The following is a 7,425-nucleotide window of genomic DNA, read 5'->3' on the forward strand; positions in this document are numbered from 1 at the left end:
TTCCTTTATATCTTATTATCTATAGACATATGCTATGTTATGGCATATTAATGGTAAAGAAAATATAGACATCTTAGGTCATAATTTCTATTGAACTTTGTTTACCCTTTCCTATGTCAGTTATCTGTTTAGGGCAGGAAGCCACTTACTAGTGGTGGGATTTCCCTCTTTATCACCGAGACATATGTTTACCCAGCCTGGAATCCCAAGGCCTGACTGACATTGCTTTGTTAATTGTCCTGTCTTACTGAATTTATCATTTGCTCAATTAGGAGAGTTCCTTTCTCACAGCAAAATGTATATAAGCCACAAGATTTCTGCCCTCGGTAGCCAGAACATTTCTGGCTCCATAATGCATTATGTTACCATTGTCTTTAATAGGGAATTGATTGATTAATTAATTAAATCATAAAATATATGCATTTAGCCTGTTGCCTTTTCTTTAACCAAGTTTTCAGGTCAACAGTTATGGCGCCCATACGTGGATTGGAACTGTGGAACTGAATGGACATTTCCCCATCTCACCAATGCCAGGACTCCAGCTCCAATAGGAACCGTTTTTCCTAGAGTCCTGGGCCTTGACGGGGTTGGGGTAAGTCCTTCCATTCCCAGCTTCCAAAGGACTCAAAAATTCCCTTTAAAGATAACCGCAGGACAGAGACCACTCTGCCTGAAAACGCCTCTGTATTAATTAGGTCTCCTCTGAAGATCGATGTAGGGAAATCAGCTAGCTATGGGTCAGTCAAAAACTAGAAGTAGAAATCCGGCTGACAAGACCCCTGCTTCTTGTGTGTCAAGCCGTTACCAACCTGATGATCACAGGTATTACTAGCACTAGTGTCAATCAACTAAAGATAGCCCTAAATTACCTTGGTCACCACAGGGCTCTTTTGGACCGGTCAAAGTTACTTTATCTTACAACCAAATTAAGAAAGGCCAACAAAACAACTAGCCAGCAGCAAGAGTGTTTCATCTTGGGCTTGTTGACTTGGCTGAGTGAGAACAAAAGACAGGTAGCCTCTTCCCTGTAGGGCTGGGAGCTGCTTCAGCACCTAGCCGTGTCCTGGCAAAAATCCTTTCTTCTTCAAGGGCTCCAGCATGTCCTTCCCTTCACTCCCTCCACCCTATTCCTTGACCCTTTCTTCCCTCCCCTTCCCCTTGAAGGACTTTGATCTGGGGAAACTGATGGCACCTAGATGCAATCTTTCCCCCTCGCCTTCCCCTACCTTAGACCTGAGGAAGGCAGCCTCTGTTCAAGCCTCTGTTGCCTCCCTCCTCCCCATTCTCCCTCCCCATTTTCTGGTAAGGGCTCTGGTCCTGAAGAGGACAGTTACAATCCACCTAAGAACTAGAGGCCTGAACCTATTCCCATGGGGCCTGTTCCTTTAAGATACTCAGAAATTTTGGGGCACCAAGGCTCCCCAGCCCTCCAAAGACCACAGGGGTGCTCTGAGCAAAGGCTGCAGGATTCCCCTTTATCATCAGACCTTGGATTCTTGCAACCCCCTTTCCTCAGAATGATAATTGCCAATTCATGATGGGGATTTCTAGCAAGCTTCTAATTGCCTTCTCTCTCTGGGTTGTTTTTTGTGAGCTACGTTTGTATTTGTCCTGTTGTCAGTTTGTCTGTTGGTGTATGTCCCTGTCTGTATCATGTGTGCTGTGAATGAGTGTGTTATCTTGTAAAATTTAAATGCAAGCAGCCGGACTTCAGCGGCTGCAGCTAGGGAAATAAATTAACAAACAAAATTTTAACACTTTTCCTTGTTGTTCTGGTCTGGCCAACCTGGAATTACAATGGAAAGTTAGATCATCTTAGGTAAAATCATTTTAGCAGATTTGTATGTTGTGAAATTAATCAGAAATATTTCGGGAACTGATCATTTGAAATTACTCCTAAGATTGTGAGTAGCCCACCTTTCTAGATAAAGCTTGGAAATGCCACCGAGGTCCTAGATATTCCGCCCACCCTGTCCCAGCAGCCTCATATCGCTTTAGGGGCTCAGTAAATTCTGCTGCTGTGGGGGGTTGGGGGAGATGGAAGAATCAGGCCTGTAGCGAGCATTCTCTAAACTCTGCCTGCAAAAGTCACCACTGGGACATCAGTTTCTCTGCTCTTGGTAAGCTTCACTTCTCTGTTCAGTTGCAAAAAGTATTTTATCTCTGTTTGACCCATTTTCTGATTTGTAAAAATAATTATGCTTGTTGTTATGGGATCAAAATGATAAAATGATTGTAAAATGCTTAACGTAATGACTGGTATATGTTACATACAACATTATTATCTCTCAAATGTAATTGTTATCTTCGAAGTGGTTTTAATTGCTAAGAGTAGTAAGATCAATAATTTCTGGAAATGCAAATTATACCATCTGCAGTTATTGTTGTGTTAAAACTATTTCTAGGATTGTATTTCTGAATTTCTTTTAGATTGTGAACATTGAGTGACCACTGTAATCTAGAAATAGTGTTAGACAAAGCAATTTTTTTAATTTGAATTTTGTTGAAACTAAATGTTGGGAAAATTGTGTAACACCAGTTATGTTACTTTATCAGTCCTGCTAACTTTGTCTTATAATATTTTGCAATTGCCATTTAGAAAATCAGGTATTTTCTCCTTTGTTAAAAAAAAAAAAAGTTAAAGCTTAACAATTTGGCTATCTTCTGTGAAGTTGTAGGATTGTTAACTAAGTTATTTGGGATTACTGTTTTAATGCTGAAACCTAAAATTGTTGAGTGATTCCTGTGTACAGAAAGGAGGGAATGGAGTGAAAATTAGACTCCCTCTGCCCATTCAGAACAGTCCCACAATGGAGTGAAAACTTTATTTAAATTCCTTCTGTTCATTGAGAACAGTCCTCCGATTCCTGTGGGTAAGATCATCAGTCCTAGTAAAGGAATTTGGTTGCTTAATTCAAATTCTAAACAATGAATATTTCTTGCACAGAAGTTGTAATAGATAGAGAGAATTTTTAATAATTGGCTTTTACATCAGGACAAGTTTTAAATTTGAGAAGGAAAAATGTTAAATGGAATCCCTTATGTGTGTGTGTCCTGGTAAATCTTTATTGTTTATTGTAACTCCAAGAGAGTGGAAATAACTGTTATCTGACTCTAAGCTGGGATTAGTGAAACTTGCTGTTTAAGGTAAAAGGCATTTGGGACCGTAACTATTTTTGGTTTTGAGTTTGAATTTGGGTATAGTTGTCTGCATTAAATCAGTATCTGAGATACATGCCATTTCTCACCTGACTAAACATCGAGGGAACAATTCTAGACTCAATCTAGGATGGGATTCCCCTGGCTCAGTTTCCCTATTCCTGAGTCTGGCTATGAAACAGATACTGTATGACTGGAGAATTTCACTCGTATCTGAATTCAGAGTAAAGGATGGTTTATCCTGTCATATTTGGTATGTCACATGTCCCTGCTTTTTCCTTCTATAGCAAATTTCTATGGTCAATAATAAGTGACCAACAAAACATGCGAGCCTTTTGTGTAATCTTACTGGGAAATCTAATATTATTTTTATCTGAAATTAGAATATATGCAGAAGTTTATGTAAATTACTTAAGACTCATCTTAAGATGTTCCCATTGTTTAAAAGGATTTTAAAATCAACAGTGTTTTTCTGTGAGTCAGTCTCATATCTAAGAATACTGTAATAATTAAGAATTCAGTTTGTTATAATACTTTGAAAATTCATATTACTTAAGAACATTTTTTAACAACTCAGCTTTAATTCCAGTTTTAAGCATTTTGAAAGTTTCCAACTAGTTTTCTTCATAAGAGTTTAGTGAACATTAGAGTAAATTTTAAACTGTTTTTAAAGAAGGGAAATACTTTTAGAAAAAATGTTTTGAAAAATCATGTGTGATTCTTAGAAGGCCTACTAAAGCTTCAAAATAATATACTGTTATATTAAGCTGTTTTGATCTGAATATGTAGTCATTCTATGGCCTAAGTCAGAGTTAAAGTTTGCGTTTGAATTTATTATATGGAAAAGTTTTAATTCCTGAAGTATCTCATTCTTCCAGAGTGAGTATAATTAGGGAAGAATAACAACTTGTGAAACAAAGACATAATTCCATCAAACTATAAATTTAGTCATTAACCTCTTTGTTTTGTTTAAGCTGGAATGAGATTCCAGTACAGTTATGCTAGTAAAAAGTAATAACTTATGAGCTATCTTGTCTTATGGTTAAAATGTAAAAGCAAGTGGAAGAACAGGATTGAGAGATTTGGAAAGATAAATTAAGTTCTGTTTGAAACTATGAAAAGTAGATAAGATTTGGGAATAAATATGGGTTATCCAAACCCCTCTTGCTCCTAGATAGTTGTTCTGGATACTTTTGTGTCAGTTTCAGATGGTTTAAAGTGTGAGGAAGTATTTTATCTGAGGGATACCAGCCAATATTTATTTGCTGTATAAGACTGGGACTGCAATTTACTATTGTTTGAAGTTCTGATTACAGGAATACTTGTCTAAGTTATCATAAAGCCAATTGACATGTGCTGCAGGCTAATGGTGGATACTTGGAAAGGTTTTGAAGATGACCTTGGACATGGCCTAGGTAGGATCTTCCTAACTTTATTTCCCAAATGTGCTAGTTCCTTTCTGAAAAAGGAAATTCCCCACCTGATCACCTCTAAACCCTGCTTTCAGCACCTTGTAACCTCATGATTACATGTCAGATAATGGCTTATTCCTGGAATCAACCAGAACTAAGGAGATCCTTTCCTTCTGTTAACATTGTCCCTCTTTTTCTTTTATAGCGAATCTTTATAATCAAGAAGTTCTGAAAGTACAATACCAAGTCTATCAAATAATAAATGGAAATTGGAGCATCTCTGAGTTATTATAATGGGGTGCAGGAATGAATAGCTTACAACTTTAACCTATATTCCTGGCCAAATAAATAAATATAATATAGAGATATCGAGGAAATGATTAGATCAGGTAATAAGACAAAGATGTAATGTGATAGATGTCTAATTAGAGTAGCAAATTTTGAGAAAAAAATATGCAAATGTATATCATTGACTTCTAAAATTTGTCATGCTTTGGATAATAAGATCTCAAATTTGGATTTTTGCATAAAATTTGTACAGGATAGTGGTAAAAGTAAGTGAAATTATTTCTTCTCCGTTAAAATATCTGTCCAATAATTTAAAAGGCAGATGAGTTCACTTTATAGTTGAACCCTCACATTTTAAAAGATTCTTATTCCAGGTACAAGATTTAGGTAAAGTGAGAAACAGTAAATAATGTGAATCGAAATTTTCTGAAATTTCAAAAGTGGAGAACAAATTTTAAGTAATTGTACTAATTTATATTGTCTGAAGTGTTTGGGAACTTCTAGATTTGAACCAGAAAGGCAGAATTCTCTTTTTGAACTGTCCCAAGAATAAAACCTATTGTCAAAGAAAAGATATCTAGGTATCAGATAACTACATGAGAAATCTGGGATTCAAAAAGTTTTGTTTAAATGAAAATTAAGAATGGATTACTGGGATACAAGGAACTTAATGTTAATTAACATTGAAATAATAATTGTATTGATTTGTGTGGTTCATGTTTAAGCTTTCTTGTTTATCTTGATGACATGTAAATCTCCCTTTCAAAACTAGTCTATTGTGAGCCATCTGAGTTTTAATCTGTACCTGACAATGTAAAAATATAATTTGTGAACTGTAAAAAAAAAAAAAAAACTTCACTGTGTTGTTTGAACCTAGCCCTGCATGGCTGGGAAACTGAACTATTGCTAAGTGCCTTTAGCCATGTTAACTATGTTGTATTGTTTCATCTCAATTATCAAATCATGTTTTCTGGGAGACCCTGCCAAGTTTTCTGTATAGACTCATGGATCCATCTGTCACTTCCATTGCCCCTGCTCCTGAGTGGATTGTGCCCTCCAATTTTGAAGAGGATGCCAATCTGAAGAAGATGCCATCAGACACAGACAGCTTTCCCAAGAGCCTGGACCAGATTTGCATGAAGAGTAACTCTCACACTACTGGTTATTTAGAGGTTTTTTTTCATATCTTTGTTGGTCTACGGGCGAAGCCTTCGGCTTGCCTTTGACCAAAAGGAGGGAATGATAATGTTTAATATAAAATTTTGGAATAATCTCTTTGTTCTCTCTGAAGCAAACTCAGAGAATGCCTCTTCCTATGTCAACAAAAGCCTGCCAGGGCTGACTTAACATTCCTTAAGAGACCTTTAACCTAAGACACTATCTTGAATAATGGGACTTTCCTTTATATCTTATTATCTATAGACATATGCTATGTTATGGCATATTAATGGTAAAGAAAATATAGACATCTTAGGTCATAATTTCTATTGAACTTTGTTTACCCTTTCCTATGTCAGTTATCTGTTTAGGGCAGGAAGCCACTTACTAGTGGTGGGATTTCCCTCTTTATCACCGAGACATATGTTTACCCAGCCTGGAATCCCAAGGCCTGACTGACATTGCTTTGTTAATTGTCCTGTCTTACTGAATTTATTATTTGCTCAATTAGGAGAGTTCCTTTCTCACAGCAAAATGTATATAAGCCACAAGATTTCTGCCCTCGGTAGCCAGAACATTTCTGGCTCCATAATGCATTATGTTACCATTGTCTTTAATAGGGAATTGATTGATTAATTAATTAAATCATAAAATGTATGCATTTAGCCTGTTGCCTTTTCTTTAACCAAGTTTTCAGGTCAACACCCTTAACAACAGCAGCAGCAGCAATAACCACCCCCATAATTTCTTTAGCCATTCCCCAATCAATGGTTACTTACTTTGCTTCCACTTCTTCTTGGAGTGGGGAGCTGGGTATTACAAGGGCTTCTATAAATATTTTGGTGTTTGTAGGAACTGTTTGAATACCTCCATGAGGTAGAAGCCTAGTAATGGAATCTCTGGGTCAAATGCATATAGGCATTTTAGTCACTTTATTTTCACAATTGCAAATTGCTTTCCAAAATGGTTGTACTAATTTGCAGCTCCATCAATCATACTCTAATGTGTCTATTTTCTCGAATTCCTACAATATTGACTAGTCTCATTGTAGGTCATTTTTCTCAATGCTGAGAGTGAGGTGAAACCTCAGGACTGTTATATGTAGCTGGTGGCACATTGGATAAATCCCTGGCTTTGGAGTCAGAAAGTCCTGAATTAAAATCTGGCCTGTGTCCTTGGGTAAGTCCCTTAACATATCTCTGCTTATCAATAACCACACATAAGAATGTTCCAAACCCAAATTTCCAAAAATGAATTAATTTCCAAAAGAAATTAAAATGAAAACAACTCTTTGGTTTCACTGACGCCCATGAGGAAGTAGTCTAAATCTCCATTTTATGTGGCTTGTCCTTCGTTCTTGAAGAGGACTGTGAGACCAGGAAGATGATTCCATTACTTGCCGTTGAAT

Source organism: Notamacropus eugenii, chromosome 2 (genome assembly GCF_028372415.1).
Source record: "Notamacropus eugenii isolate mMacEug1 chromosome 2, mMacEug1.pri_v2, whole genome shotgun sequence".
Classification (NCBI taxonomy): Eukaryota; Metazoa; Chordata; class Mammalia; order Diprotodontia; family Macropodidae; genus Notamacropus; species Notamacropus eugenii.